This window comes from Choloepus didactylus, chromosome 22 (genome assembly GCF_015220235.1).
Source record: "Choloepus didactylus isolate mChoDid1 chromosome 22, mChoDid1.pri, whole genome shotgun sequence".
Classification (NCBI taxonomy): domain Eukaryota; kingdom Metazoa; phylum Chordata; class Mammalia; order Pilosa; family Megalonychidae; genus Choloepus; species Choloepus didactylus.
In genome coordinates, this window is record NC_051328.1 from 5,022,079 (window position 1) to 5,035,652 (window position 13,574).

At 52.9% G+C, this 13,574-nt stretch overlaps 1 pseudogene; it reads left to right on the forward strand.

Annotated features, from left to right (window-relative positions):
* The first annotated feature begins 13,159 nt into the window (after positions 1-13,159).
* On the forward strand, positions 13,160-13,348 carry LOC119518407 (annotated as a pseudogene).
* Positions 13,349-13,574: the final 226 nt, after the last annotated feature.

Below are 13,574 nucleotides of genomic sequence, written 5' to 3' on the forward strand. Positions count from 1 at the left end.
GACCAGGGAGACAGAGCCCTGGACTCCAAGCCCCCGGTCCCAGCGAGACTGGTTTGGAAGCAGCGAACAGCGCAGGGTCTGAAGCCAGCTAAGGTCCCTTCCCTGAGCCTTGGTTTCCCCAGCTGTGAAATGGGGATAACAATGACCCCTCCTTGGGTTCTCAGAGGCACCCAGAGCAACAGCTGTTTCCTGCTTGGAAGACCTGCTGCTTCCAGCCCTCCACAGGCGTCTCGCCCTCAACCCACTCCCCCGGGACAGATGTGGCTCCCCACAGGATGGCCATCAGCCCAGCCCACGACACTCCACAGCCAGAAAAAAATAAAGCCCTGCGTTAACGGATGGGGCGAGGTGGGGCCGTGTGGGTTGAGGTGAAGCTTCTGGAAGGGGACTTCAGTGCCCCCTTGCAAGGGGGGTTTTAACCACCTGATGGAAACCTCCCTGGACCCAAGGCTGAGGCAAGCGTGAAGAGGTCAGGATGTCCTTTTGAGGACAAGATTCAGAAAAGCAAGGGAGGGCTGGGTGATGAACATGCAGGGAGACTGTGGCTCCAATGCCACCTCCTCAGAGAGGCCTTCCCTGACCACTCCTGGGGGACACTCGGTCATGCCCTGCTCCAAACAAACTTCACCACTAGTCGTGCCTGGAGCTACCTGCTGACTCGGGCATCCACCCTCCTGCCCACGCGTGAAGAGGAGCCCTTTCTGTCCTCAGCCTCGTCTGCCCTGTGCCTGGTAGAGTGAGGGCGCAATGGTTTTTCTCATGAAATGAGTGAATCCAGTTCACAGAGAAGCTGGGCTCTGCAACAGGTCAGGAGATGGGTTCTGGGAAGTGAAAAGCGTTTGGAAGTGAGGGGAGCTGGGTCCAGGCAAGGATCCCCGGCCCCGAGGTCGGGCCGCCAGGTCCCAGCCCCTTGCTGCTGGCTGCACAGCCTGGGAGGGCCCGTCCCTGCCCGTGCCTCTGTTTCTCCATCTGTAGGATGGGGGTGAGGGAGACATAAGTAGACATAAGTCACTGGCAACGCTCTGGTTCTGGGGTTGGATGAGGGTTGCAAGTGTTACAGAATTAAAAATGAATATCCAGTTGAACCATAGGAAATTGATTTTCTTGTGGGTTAAAAATGGCCAGCTATTGGTGATTTCACATGGTTCAACATAAAAAAAAAGTAATAAAAAATAATGATGATCGGGCATTGCAGGGACTATGACAGTAGGGTCGAGTGGAGATCTGTTCAGGCAAGCGACGCGGAGCTGGGTAAAAGGACCTTTAAGTTCCCTTTTCACCCTGCCTACTTTAGGGTGTGAGCTGGCTGTGGGTGACACTAAACAAGTCCTTCTCCATCTCTGAGCCAAGTGAAGATGGCTCACCCATCCCGATTGGTCCACAGAGCTGTTCTAAAGTAGCAGAAGTCTTGGAAGCACAAAAGACCTGTCAGAACGTAAGGCAAGTTCCCCTCTACTAAATGCTCAGGGCCCTACCTCTCACCCCACCCAGACGCAAAGTTCTGGGGTGCAGCAAGAGGGGCTGAGAGACATCCAAAGAGGGGTGAGAAGAAGCCAAGAGCTGGAAGAGCAGATACTCAGACGAGCACACGCAGGCACCCCCGAGATACACACAGGACAAAACAGGGACATTCACCACACTTATGGTGACACACACAGGGCCACGCACAGGGACACACTCGGAAACACACAGAACTCATTCAGAGACACACAGGGACACATTCACAGAGACACAGGGACACACTCACAGAGACACATGGGGGCACACTCAGAGACATACGGGGATACATGGAGAGACACAGGGACATACAGAACACTCCAATAAGCACTGACAATACACCAGGGACACACGAACTTTCTAGTTCATTGTGGTGTTATGTAGGGTGTTCATAAAGGGGGGAAAAATCAAAACACATTAATGCAGAAAAGCTGTAAGGAGCATTTAGGGGCCTTGGGAGACTCAGTCGGTGGCACTGGGACAAAATGAGCGCATGAAGGTGTGACGGGAGGTTTGCACGGTCAGGGTGGCAACGGGGGTGGCAGGAATTGCTGTGCCCACACGAGAGGGCCCAGGAGATCCCAGACACAGGCCACGCAGAGGCTGCACGGGCGAGCTGAGAGGGAAGTGGCCGGGGACAGAGGGACAAGGAGGTTAGGAAGTGGGCAAGGGATCAGGAGGAGCACCAGGCTCCAGGTCTGCCCTCCCATGTCTGTCCTGGGTTCTGACACCTCTGGGTTCTGGGGTGGAGGAGCTGGACCTGGGCATGATGTCCAGGCTTGGTCCTGTGATCGGTCACCGCATGCACCCATGTCTACACCTATCTGATTCCTCCACTCGTCGTGGTCATTAGAACAAAAGAGACCCGGGATGTGGACATCCCTCGGGGCGTTCTTGAGCCATCCCATGTCCTGTCCTGTCCGCGTGAGTTTGCGATCGCTTAGATTCACCTACAAGAGATGAAGACTCCAGGCCTCAGGACCGAAGTGCCCCATAGCGTGCTGATCGGCCAGACTAGCAGGGAGAACAAGACATCCTCTCTGACCAGAACTCCGCTCCTCTCTGCAGGGAATCCCCAGCCCTAACCTCCGCTCCATGTGTAGTTACTGCCAGAGCCACGTGGCTGGTAGTCCCAGCCCCAGACTCAGGCGCTGGGTCAGAGGGTGCACCCCCAAAGGCAGACCCTCAGAGTCCTCCCTGGGAACTGCGCATGGGGATGGGGGTGGGGAGGGGTGGAACCGGAGTGTGTTGGCAGCATTTTCTGTTGCATCAACTAAGAAGTAGAAAAAGCTGGAGGGGGGCAGGGAGTGGGGGAAGGGAGGGAGAGAGGGAGGGGTAGAAAGAGAGAAAGAGAGTGGGGGGCAGGGTAGGAGAGACACACACAAATATGTAAGGACAGGGAGAAGCAAGAAGAGGGATGGAGCAAAAGTGCCACCAGGGCTTGAGTGAGTTCCCGGCTCCGGCAGGTCCTGAGAACCAGCACCCTCCTGCTTTGGTCACCACAGAACCCTTGGGTCAAACCCTGTTTGTGTTTGAGCTGGTTTCAAGCTGAGGGCCTGTCACCTGCATCAAACAGCACTGAGAACTACAGAATACACACGTGTGTATACAAACACCCCAATGTTAACAAAGCAGGAAAGAATACACGTAAACAGCTTTCATGGAAATCTTCCCCTCCTCTCTGCTGTGTGACCTTTGGCAACTTCTTAACCTTTCTGATCCTCAATTCCCTTACCTGTAAAATAAGAATGATGGTGCCTCTTTTGCAGGGTTGCACCCATACCCTCCAGTCAAAGACCACCAGGAACACACCTGCAGTCAAAGTTGTGATTATCAACTTGTTGCAATGAGGGAGCACACACACCTCAGAGCACCATGGGCGTCTCTGGAAGAGTTAGAAGGAGCGACTATAGGTTTTGGCTGCTGGTAAATGATTTTGTGGCGGGTTCAAGAAATGAGAGCTTTTGCTCTGGATTGGATACTGTCAGGAAGTCGGGGGTAATTCTCTGATTGGGTATCTTAGTGATTCTTATCTGGAAGGCAGCAGGAACGCAGCAAAGCTAGAGCTGCAGTTAGAAAAGAAATATTTTAGTCAGAATAGGGGAGGTTTGGTCAGTTTTGTTGTTCGGACAGTGCTCATGTTTTTGTCTTTGGAGTGGCCATATTTTTGGTTACGGGTGGGCTTGTTGGATGCTGGTGTTCCATGGAGCCCAGTAAGTGCTTGGGGAAAGTGGGGTCCTGTCCACCCCCACCCCACCTCTGCAGCCTCCAGTATATTTGCACTTCCACGTTCTCATTTAACACCATTTCTCACGGAGATGATCGGCACTCTTAGGGCTGGGAGAGCTCAGTGCTCCCAACTGTCCTGGGACACAGCAGGGGAGGCAGGAGGGGCGGGAAAGGAAAGGGGCTGTATCCTAAAAGCTGTGGGGTCCTGAGTGAGGAGCCACTGGCTAGAAAGGAGAGCCTTCTCCCCAGCTGTTTCGGGGAGCCCCTGGCCGAATGCAACCCTGAGGAGCCCTGCCTGGGCCGCCCGCCTGCCACCAGCTGTCCCTGAGCAACCGCATCAGGAATGACTTTCACATTGTCTCACACCCACCCGGGCCTCCCCACACCCCAGCCTGAGCCCGGTGCCCAGAGCCCCCATTAATGCTAATGGAAGCCCCGTGGCTCGGCGAGGCCGCCCCGCTGGAAAGAGGCCTCGGGACGCCCACCCGCAAACATGACCTTTTCCTGTCTAAGAGACAAGATTTCAAAATCAATCTGGCCTGCGGGTCTGCCCATCCCTCGGCACGACGCCGCTCTCCAGGACAGGCGGGGTCCACACCTGGTCTGGGGGTCCGGGTGGCCACAGGCACACACGGGAGGTCACCGTCCCACCCCACCACCGGAGCCCTCTCGGCAAAGGCCGCAGGGAATATTTTGTGACTGCCCTAAAATCCTACCACGCCGGCTGGAACCAGCTCAGCAAGAAGAGCAGACATGTACAGAGAGCTGTGTTCCAGGCGGGTGGCACGCACTCGCTCACTTCTCACCATGCCAGTGAAGTAGATACTATTATTATCCCTGTTTCACACGTGGGGAAACTGAGGCACGGAGAGTGTTTTGTTTTGTTTTGTTTTGTTTTGTTTTGTTTTGTTTAAGCAAGTCATATAGCTGGGAGGAGGACCAGGAGGCCCAGCTCTCAGCCGAGGCTCTCTCGTGTATTCTGCAGACACTTGGCAGACACTTGCTCTGCGCCTGGCCCGTGCTGGGAGCACAGAGAGGAGGTGTGCACAGTCCCTCTCCTCCAGTGCCCCCCGTCCCAAGGAAAGGGGATGCCACAGCTCAGCACAGAGCTGGGGAGGCCAGAGAAGGGAGACAGAGACCTGCTGTGCAAGGGGATGGGGACTCCCTGGAGGAGGGGATCCCTGAACCGAGTGGCAGGTACCCAGGAGGCCGTGGGTAAGCGTCAGGGGCAGGAGCTGGTGCGCTCACACTTATACATGAGTGAGCATGGTGGGTCCTGTCTGTGCACGTGTGTGGGCCTGGAGGATGGCCTCTCCAGTGTGATGGTTTGGGGTGTCCCCAAGACCCAGCTGAGGCCATGAGGGGCCCTCTTTCCTCAAAAGGGTGGGTGGAGCTGCCAGGCAAACAGAGCCAAGCTGCTGGAAGGTTAATGCCAGCCAAAGGTTCTGGGGCTGAAGGCTGGGAAGGGGAATGAGTAGAATGTCCTAGAATAGCTGTTCCCTGTCCTCACACTTAGGCAAGGATGCATCTGGCTGCCTGCTGACCCCGCCAGAGGCAGGAAAAAATGGGTCAGTGGGAGAAGCTGAGCTCCCACCTGTGTGGGGCACATCCCCTGCCCATCTCTCTCCTAGCTCCACTCCAACTGGGGCGGCCTACAGACAGGAGGCTGTGTGGAGACAAGTGCTGCAAGTGACCCTCGAGTCCCCTTGGCTCCATACAGACCCCCACCCCCAAAGACCTCAGGGTGTCTGCTGGGGTTAGGATCAATGTGGTCCCTGCAAGAACTGCCCAGATTGCTGAATCTAAAGCTGCCACCTGGTGGCTCACAGGCTGTATCTAGCCTATAATTGAGGGGTTTTGTTTGTTTTGGGTCGGAAGAGAATTTCAAAAAATATTTTTAAATTAGCTTCCAACATTTCGAAGTTGGAAGACTTCACATTTTAAAAAGAAGAGTCAAGATTTGAGCTTTGCTTGGAACATTAGAAGCTCCAGCTGCTCCAGACCTGCTGCTTCAGATCTGGCCTTTTGCTGCAGATCTCAGTCATTTGCCTCAGTCTCCACTACTCCCTATCACCTCCCACACACAGAATCGAATGTCACTTGCATTTAGCATCATGCTTGCACCTGAGTCACCTCTCACCACCATGCTTGGAGCCATGGGTGTTGGCTATTATGACCCTTCTGCATTTCCACAGTGACTGAGGTCCACAGGGCCAACCCCTTCCCACCTCTGAGTCTCTGTGCTTGCTGTTCCCTGCACCAAGATGCTCTTCCCCAGATGCCACACAGACCCTCACTTCATCCCCATCTTTGCTCAAAGGTCCACAAAGCCCTCCCTGCCCACCTCCATGTTTTCTCATGCCCTGCCCTGCTTTATTATTCTTCGTGGCTTTACTTCCTGCTCACGTACAATACATTTAGCTGTTTATCTTTCCTTTGTCTCCACCCTTTCACCAACAGAACATCAGCTCCAGGAGAACAGTAACTTGGTGTGTTTTATTCATTGGATAGGACTTGGCAAATAGTAGGCACTGGATAAGTATTTTTTAACTTTCTGTTTTGAAATATTTTCAAACTTACAGGGCAATTGCAAAAATATACAAACCCCTTATGGAGATTGATCTCCCACAAACTCAGATAACCAGATCCACCAATTTTAACCTTTTGCACATTTACTGTATCATTCTATCCATCTATCTATCTATCTACCATCTATCTATATTTTTGAATGAATGAATGAATGAATGAATGAATGAAAGGAAGGACGCTGGGAGTGAGGCAGGCACCGGGCTGTGAAGAATGTCGTGCTGAGGAGCAGGGCGCACTCTGAGGGTCAGGGAGATGCTTCCACAGGGCAGAGGCAGAAGACGAGGGGGTCAGATTTGCATTCTTGAAGATCTTTACACTGCATTCGGTTCTTTACATGTTTTGGGAGCCCTTGAGGGAGCTCCATGCCCAGCTCAGCCTCATGGAGTGCACAACAAACAGCCACTCTGTAGCGGGCATCTTCTGGGTGAGACAGGGGGCATGGGAAACAGAGAAGGCATGCGCCACAGCAGGAAAGAGAGAGAGAGAGAGAGAGAGAGAGAGAGAGAGAGAAACTCCCGCTAGACTGTAATGTCCCCCCCCCCCCTTAGCTCATAGTGGGACAGTGTCCTGTGGAGCTCCCCCTCTGGTGATGGAGACAGACACTTGTCCAACAAACCCACACGATGAGGGCTTTGAAGGAAAGGAAAGAGGCTTTGAGGGCCTGTGCCTTGCTCCTCACTTTTTTGAGCACCTGGTAAGGGCTGTGCTTATTTTTCAAATGAGTGAGTGAATGGATGGCGAGCTCAGGGAGAAGCGATGCCCCGGGAGCTGCAGAGATGGCTCACCGCAGGAGGCAGTGGAGGAGCAGGGTGGGGGAGGCCAGCCATCAAGGTGGCACCCCCAGAACCAAGGGTTTGCTATTCCCTACACGTGACACCATTCTGGGAGCTGGGCACTGCTCTTGGGCATGGGCACAGGACATAAGCATGGACGTGGGTTTGGATATGGACACTGGGTGTTGAATGTGGGCACTGCACATGGGCACGGGTGCTAGTGTGGGCACTGGGTGTGGGGTGCAGGCGCTGGGCATGGGTGCTGGGCATGGGTGCTTGTCGTAGGAACTGAATACAGGCAACGGGTTCTGGGAATGGACACGAGGCATGGGCGCTGGGTATGGGCATGGGTGTGGGAATGGATGCTGGTTGTGAGAACTGAACATGGGCACTGAGTGCTGGGCATGGGTGCTGGGATGGGCACTGGGCATGGGCACTGGACACGAAAGCTGGCTGTGGGCACTAGAAGCTGGATAATGAACATGGGCATGGGTGCTGGGCAGGGCTTTCCTTGGGAGAAGAAAGAGACTCCTTCTCCTCTGTCAGGACTGTGTGCCACCCCTGTGCCCACCCTAGGTGGGCAGGCATTGCTCGGCCTGCCATTTTGATGCTCTCGGTGGTCCAGGATGCCATTAACACCCATACGCGATCCTCCTGCAGGGTCTCTGGGTTGCCAGCACTCACAGCCATCTGCTCGCATGGCTCCACGCCCAAGCCGGTGCCCGGGGAACCGTGCCAGGCAGCGATTGGTTCTGAGGCATGCCCCTCAAACCAGGCGGGGGGCTTCTCTTCTGAGGAGCCCCTGGGGGAGCAGGGGAACAAAAGACAGATTTCTTTTTCCTTATAGAGAGAGAGAGAGATCAATTTCACTTAAGACGCAGCACAAGACGAAGAGCAGGGAAGAAGCAGAGAGGATGTTTATGTGCACCTGAATATTTAGGAGGTGGTTTTGCATCTCTTGGAGTCCTGGGTGACAGGGAAAGCGGCAGGGCACGCTCCATGCTGAAAACATCCTTCCAAGTGTGCACCTCTGTCGCCAGCTGGGCGTCAGGTGGAGAGAGACTGGGGGCCTCCTCTCCATGAGAAGCTGCAAATAGCACGGGGCTGAGGGAAAGGGGCTGGGATTCTGCCCACCGAGGCTGTCAAGGGCTGCGTGACTTTGGGCAGTCCCCTCAGCCTCTCTGAGTGCCCCATAAAATGGAGGCGACTGTTCCTACTACACAGGATGGACGTGGGGATCGGCTGGACCCAGGGCATGGTGGCATGTCTCTCTGGAGGAAGGACAGGGTCCAGCAGCGGGTGGCGTGGTGCACGTGCACACGGTCAGGTGTGTCTAGGGTGCATGTTTCTCCAGGTGTGAGTTTGGATCTATTTGCGTTTCCATAGGGACGCATGGACTTGGTGTCCCCCGGGGGGCCTGTCTGGAAAGGCGTGTCTCAGCGCTTGCCCACCTGAGTATACAGGGGCCCCCACACAGGGATGTGTGTGCACAAAAGGAGACAGCCCCACTCTGGCCTCTTTGCTGGTTCTGCACAGAGCTGAGCTCGGCCGCCTCTGGGAGCCGGCTCCCAGTGGGGATTTGGACCTAGAGCTCTTCTCCAGCTGCTGCCCCCCAGCATGGGCCCGACTGGAGCAGCAGAGGCCATGTCACCTCCCCGCTGTCTTGTCCTCAGTCCCCTATCAACCAGCCGGCCTGTGTCGGGGACGCTCATTTCAAAATCCTCACCAGGAAAGGGCTGGCCACGGTGCAGTCACTCTCAGTACCCCAGGGCCAACTGGGTCCGGGTGGGGGCTCTGGGTTTCCTACAAAGGACCCTTCCTACCATGGCTGGTGACCTGTATGCCAGGTAACGGGCACAGGGGGCCCTGGCTGGGCTCCGACCTGAGGCTGAAGAGGGGAAGAGGGTTAGGACCCACGTGCCACAAGGGAGGTCTGAAAAAGAGGAACAGAGAAGAGGTGGTTTCCCTGTACCACGTGCACAGCGTCCTACATCCATCAAATTCCTTACCATGCTGGGAGTCTGTTCCATCCTTGCTACCCGGCCAGGTCAGGGGGATGGTCACCCTCAGTCCAAGAGGAGAAGGGGAGGCTCAGAGAGGGGGCCAAATTGCACCATGAGTGGATGTGGCCCAAGTCAGCTTTGGGGGTAAGAAACTGTGTTCTGGGGGCGGCTGTAACTGTGAGAGCAGGGAACTGCTAGCATCTGTGTGTCGGGCACTACTTGACGGGTTCCTTCATCGGCCAACAATCCCAGGATTGTCCCTATTTTAGCCCTGAGGACACTGAGGCATAGGAACGTGAAATTGTTTGCCCAAAGTCACTTTGTTAACAAGTAGCAGAGCTGGACACTAACCCAGTCAGGTAGTTTATAAGCTCCAGACAGCTGCTTCCCATGGAGGCCAGGGGTGGCTGCAGACCACAGGAAAGGACGGCGAGGGGAAGACAGAAACCACTTCTTGCCTCCTCCTCCCAGGAGAGGTGAGCAAGATGTCCATCTGTCAGACAGAGGGCTCCCCAGCACCCAGATCCCCCTCTCTGCTCTCCAGGCCCAGCTGGGCGTCTCTCCAAGCAGGGGAAGGAGACAAGCAACTCCCAAGGCCAGACAGCCCAGGGGCCCCCGGACTACCATCCACAGCCTCCCTACCTCGAGGCCTGGCTCTGACGGCTTCTCTCCGCTCAGTGACCTGCGGCCAAGGGCTCCCCGTCCATGAGTCAGGGCAAGTGAGGGACTGAGACAGGCATCCAGACCCCCTCTCCCCCAGTCCACCCCAGCTGCCTCTGCCATCAATGAGCCAGCGCTGGATTATTCAATGTAACATTTAATTACACCGAGAATCTAACGAGCACAAGGAAAGTCAGATGTGGAGCTCGCACCCCCCACCGAGCCTCCTGGAAACCATGGGGGAAGGCAGGGTTGCTCCATATGCCGCTGTGTGGGTGTGCACGGGTATGGGCACGTGTGCACATGTGCATGTCCGTGGGGGACTGTGTGTATGTGCATGTGTGTGCATGTGTGTCTGGGGGCAGTCACACACATCTGCCTGGTGCATGCCTGTGTGGGGGAAGGAGTTCATGTACAGGTGTGTGAGGGCTGCCCTGAGTGTGTGTGCACGTGTGTGTGTGTGTGAGGCTGTGTCTGGACTGTGTGTGTCTCTCCACGTATCTCTAAGTGCCCTGCCTGCCTGAGTCACGGCTGCTAAAAGCAGTTTTGCCTCTAGTGACAAATAATTTTTTCAGGCCTCCAGCATTTGTATTGTTTTATAACATAGGTGGGGCCTCGTTCAGGACTGCTGGGCCCCTGGGGATCTCCTACCATCTCCATCCTTGGGCACAGGCTTTGCAGGTAACTGGGCATGAACAGGTGCCTCCTCCCGTCTCCTCCCCATCCCTCCTCATCTCTCCCCACCTCTCTCTGTCCCTCCCCATCTCTTCACCTCCCTTCCTTCATCACTTCTCCATCAGCCCAGGCCTAAATCAAGGCAGGCCCTCTTTCTGGTCATTTTTTTCTATATGTCCCTTCCCAGAATGTCACTCTTGATGCTGCACGCCTCCACTGATTTCTGGGCTCTGGAGTCAGACCCCCAGGGACTGAGTTCTGCACTTTCCCTTCTCTGACTGTGTGACTTGGATAAATCACTTTATTTTCCCAGATGGCAGCAAGCTCCAGAGGAAAATGGCACCTTGATGACCCCAAGAAACAGGCACCTAAAGACGGCAGCCAGAGGGTGGCACTGGACAGTGAGCCCAGGCTGGGCCGAGGCCAGGCAAGGATTGTCCGGAGACGCAGGCAACACCTCCAACACGCTCTCCCTGGCCAGTCCCAGGGCAAACTGCCCCACTGGCCTCTCCCCTTCCTCTTCCAAACCTTCCACCTTTAAGAACCAATTGCTCAGTTAAGAAATTCCAGAATTGGGATATACTCGCACAAGATCCCAAAAACCGGCACACAAAGATGTTCATTGTAGCATTGTTTACAACACAAAGACCAGGAACAACATAAATGTCCAACAACAGGAGACAGGTTCTGTGATTATGATTCTTTTCTCCACTGGGAAACTTGGCAGCCATTAAAAAAGAATAAGACCTGGAAGGGCCTGCCACTGCTGGCAAGATGGAGCAGTTGTAGCTTTCCTATTCCTCTGCTAAGTACAGAGTATGTGTGTGTGTGTGTATATATAGATATAGATATAGATATATATATATATATATTTTTTTAAAGAAGACTCTGGAAAGCAAAGAAGGCAGACCAACTACAGAGCTACATACTTTGGCTCCAAAGAGTGACATGATGGTGAGTTCTCTGGGTTTTCATTTTGCCTCATATATTCCAGACTTTAAGCTGAAAATGCTGGCAACCTGGACAGATAAAAAAGCCCCACTAAAATCCTGCTATTTCTAGCCAAAAGACCAGGAAACGGGTAGCCTAGCAAGACAGAAAATATTTGTACAATATTTATACAATAACTGCTCTACTCCAGCCAAACACCATAGAAAAAGCTGTGGCACACGCCGGTGGTGTAAAGACTGCAGGCATCCACCCTCACCAGGGTCAGAGGGCCCCAGGCTCCCACCCTCACCACGGTCAGAGGGCCCCACACTTCCATCCTCACCAGACCGTTGACTGTCGTGACGCTGTCTCACTCCCTCCCCATCCATGCTAGGCAGTAATGAGGAACTCCCCCAACCATTAGATGCCAGGAGAGCCTGGATTTCTACTTCCCCTGTGGAATTCGGGAGGGACTCCTCCCCCTTCCTGCTACAGTTGGGTCAGAGGAGGCCCAGGAGGGTCAGGACTTACCCCACCTCCCAGTAGTAACAGGGCCACCATGCCCACGTGTCAGTGGAGGCCACATGGGGAGAGCACTGAGGCGCTCCTACCCCTCCCAGGTACGGAGCCATCACCAGAGGCCAGATCCAGCTGGAACCCCCAACCCCCTCCCCCAACAGTACTCAGGAGCTCCCCCCTCGGATGTCAACAAAGGCCAAGTGGGGGACCAGGAATTCAGCCCCACCTGGCTGTAATGAGGGGCAACTCCCTTCCCCTACCAGAGTGGTGCCAGAGAAAGTCAGTTAATGCAGAAGGTCTAAATAAGATCCAGAGTCTCATAATGCAGTACCCCAAATTTTGAATCTGGTTGTCATACCAAGCACTAGGAAGATCTCAAACTGAATAAAAAAGACAATCAACATAGAAACGATAGAAATGCTAGTATTATCTGACAAGAATGTTAAAGTACCCTCCATAAAAATGATTTGGTAAAGCACTTATGAACATGCTTGAAAAAAAATGAAAAAATAGAAAATCTCAGCAAAGACATAGATGATATAAAGAAGAACCAAATGGAAATTTTAGAAATGAAAAATACAATAAATGAAATTTATTGTATTTATTGGCTGGGCTTAGCAGCAGAATGAAAGGGACAGAGAAACGAATCAGTGAATTGGAAGACAGAACAATAGAAATACTCAGTCTGAATGAAAGAAAGAAAATAGACTGGGAAAAAAAAAAAAAAAAGAACAGAGCCTTGGGGCCCATGAAACTACAACAAAGGTCTAACATTCATGTTATCAGAGACCAGAGTCCCAGAAGGAGAGGTGAAAGATGGTGGGGCTGAAAAAGTACTTCAAAGAATGACAGAAAACTTCCCAAATTTGGCAACAGACATAAACTGACAGATTCAAGTTGCTGACCGAACATCAGAAAGGCTAAACCAAAAGAAAGTTACACCAAGACACATCATAACCAAACTTCTGGAAATTATATACAAAGGAAAAAAAATGTTAAAGCTGCAAGAGTGACAACTTGCTTACTTAGGGGAAAAACAATTCGAACGTCAGACAATTTCTCATCAGAAACCATGGAGGCCAGAAGGCAGTGCCAAAATGTTTTTCAGGTACTGAAAGAAAAGAACTGTCAACCCAGAATTCTATATCTGGCTAAAATATTCTTCAAAAATGAAGGCAGGCGGACTCAGTTTTCCAGATCGACAGGTAGTGATGACAGTGGTGCATGCTACAGAGCCGTTGCTTTTTCGAGTCACTCTTTTCCAGGCTCTGTCCAGTGGTCAGCATGGCCCGTGGAAATCAGAGAGAACTTGCCCACCAGGAAAACATGAAGAAGACCTAGGAAATTAGCAAGGGAAAAAGAAAAGAAGATAGCTTGACCATCTCTCAGAGAAAGCTGAGGGATTCTGAGATCATGCAACAGAAGCAGAAGGCAGCTAATGAGAAGAAGTCTATGCAGAAAAGAGAAAAATGATGACCGGCTATCTGAAAAACCTGGATGCCTCTGCCAGCTAGGTATATAAAATCTAAGATCAAGATTTTGTAGTGTGAGCTGTCATTACATGTATTATATCTTATCCTTATAAAACTATTTTAAGCTTTACCTTTTAGCCTGACTTAGTGTGATGTTTTAGAACCATTCTTTAAAGAATGAAACACTAACCATGCATGTAAAAAAACAAAAACAAAAACAAAAACAA